The 2,362-nt window shown below is 35.8% G+C and overlaps 1 protein-coding gene across 3 annotated transcripts in view; it reads right to left on the reverse strand.

The window, feature by feature from the left end:
• Positions 1-2,362, reverse strand: part of erbin (erbb2 interacting protein) — a 106,476-nt gene that overhangs the window by 76,249 nt on the left and 27,865 nt on the right. For all 3 annotated transcript variants that reach the window (XM_014024934.1, XM_014024933.1, XM_014024935.1), the window contains exon 2: positions 1,975-2,037. The gene's annotated coding sequence lies outside the window, so the exon portion shown is untranslated. The remainder of the gene's footprint in view (positions 1-1,974; positions 2,038-2,362) is intronic.

The raw sequence follows: 2,362 nt of genomic DNA on the forward strand, positions 1-2,362 counted from the left end.
ATTTTATTTTATTTGTTTCATATTTCTTATTTCATCCATGTTTTCAATTATTAGACAAAATTTGACAGTAAATAGTTTGAAAATATATATTATTTTCAAGTTTTTAATATTAATTTACAAAATGGTCACCCAACACTTTACAATAGCCTCTACCTCTTGAGGTAAGCCAAATGGCTGGCTCACTGCTGCCAACTAGTGGTCAGAGGCTGAACTACAACATAAAAATGAACGGCTGGACAAAATTTGACAGTAAATAGTTTGAAAATATATATTATTTTCAAGTTTTTAATATTAATTTACAATATGGTCACCCAACACTTTACAATAAGCCTCAACCTCAAGAAGTAGAGGAGCCAAATGGCTGGCTCACTGCTGCCAACTAGTGTTCAGAGGCTGAACTACAACATAAAAATGAACGGCTGGCAGGAAAGTTGACATTTTAAACCTTAATAAAAAAAATCGATACAGGGCTTTAGCATATCGATACAGTATCGGGAAATGAAATATCGCGATATTTCAGTGTATCGATATTTTTTACACCCCTACCAAGAACCCAATTACCACTACTTTTCTGTTTGAAAGGGAGTAGGAAGAAGTGAACTTTTATTTAATCCTACCCCTTATCTCAGTTTAATTAAGTGTTTTACTTACAGATGCACTAATTAATAAAACTTGCAATTAAAACCAAATGAAGACTGTGAAAACAAATAAGCTGGTAGTTATGAGAGAACAAGTCAAACAAGAACATTTTTCATTTGCCATCTAAACATGTTCTGACAGAGTGTAAATGTTTTACATACAATCAACGATTAATCCAACACACCTTGAATACTTAACTGCTTATTAAACTCACATAAACGCAAACACTTTTAGACAACAGTATGAAACTAAAAAAGTACTGCAACTTGCACCACATTAAGACTCCAGTCTGTTCCTAAACTTAAACACAAAGTTTTCTCATGAATTTGGGCATTTATGGTTTGAAACCCAAACACTATTTTGAACCACATTCAACTTTACACAACATATAACTTGACTTTAAAAGACTAAAGCCAAGACCACTGTAATCTGTTCAGTTTCCCCTTTTTGTCACCTGTGGAGATGAACACAAATCAGTGACTGCACCCTTGCTTCTGTCTACAGATAAGGAACATTAAATGCATGTGAATTGCACAAGGAGCACTTTCATTGTCACTGAGAGGAAAATGAGGTCAGAGCAGCATAATAATTTAGAATAGTCACGTGTGCTGTTTCCTAAGGTTGACAAGGTGTAGATAATAACACATGACCATAAATAGATGTGTAAAGTTGCGTGTAATTGTCGAACAATGGCAGCTTTGGAGCTGCTCTATCCACGATGCCAATATTTTTTAAAGTTCCCTACACTGCAGCTGAAACGCTCTGTTGTTATTGTTAATATTAATAATAATAAAAAAGTCAACCTCTTACAGAATCCATGACAATTTGTTTTTAAAGCAGAGCTATTCAACTGGCAGTTCGCAGGCGGGTGTCTTCTGTCAGGCCCGCCAATGATTTTTCATCAGGCAGAGAGGGGACTCTCACAATAAAAGGGAATATTTGTATCTATTTGCGTACTTAAATAGAGGCATGTCAACGGAGAATTTTTATGTGCACTAAGTTCCACGTTCAGAGAGCTGCATAAAGAAAAAGAGTTGAGAAATATGCATAAATCAGTGTTTTTCTGAGTACACACGTTTCTAATTTGGTCCATACGCCAACTTTCAGTATAAAAGCTGCACTCCTCCACACATGAGGCCCCTGGTCTCACAAACTGAGAGTTATATTTACATTTTAACCGTACACATCTAACCCACCAGATCTGGACTTCTCAGCAAACATGAATGAAACAAATATGGTTTAAAGCTAATTAAGTTTTCAACTGAAGCATAAACTACAGAGCAGAATTACAGGGGAAAAGAAAATTTAATGAAACGACTGCTTTGCATTACATACCTTGTCATTTATGACACAAGAACCTGGACTGCAGTGGCTGGTCAATGGCAAGATCCAACAAAACTGAGGGGAAAAAAAGGAAAATACCATGTAAGACATGTAGCATAATACCAAAGTATAATATACAGTGGGGAAAATAAGTATTTAGTCAGTCACCAATTGTGCAAGTTCTCCCACTTAAAAAGATGAGCGAGGTCTGTAATTGACATCATAGGTAGACCTCGACTATGAGAGACAAAATGTGAAAAAATTTTTGAGAAAATCATTTTGTCTGACTTTTAAAGAATTTTTTTGCAAATAATGGTGGGGTCGTGGGGTCAAAATGATCACAAGAACGGTGAGGAAAAATCCCAGAACCACAAGGGGGGATCTAGTGAATGACCTGCAG

The sequence above is a fragment of the Austrofundulus limnaeus genome, unplaced genomic scaffold (genome assembly GCF_001266775.1).
Source record: "Austrofundulus limnaeus strain Quisiro unplaced genomic scaffold, Austrofundulus_limnaeus-1.0 Scaffold447, whole genome shotgun sequence".
NCBI classification, from domain to species: Eukaryota; Metazoa; Chordata; class Actinopteri; order Cyprinodontiformes; family Rivulidae; genus Austrofundulus; species Austrofundulus limnaeus.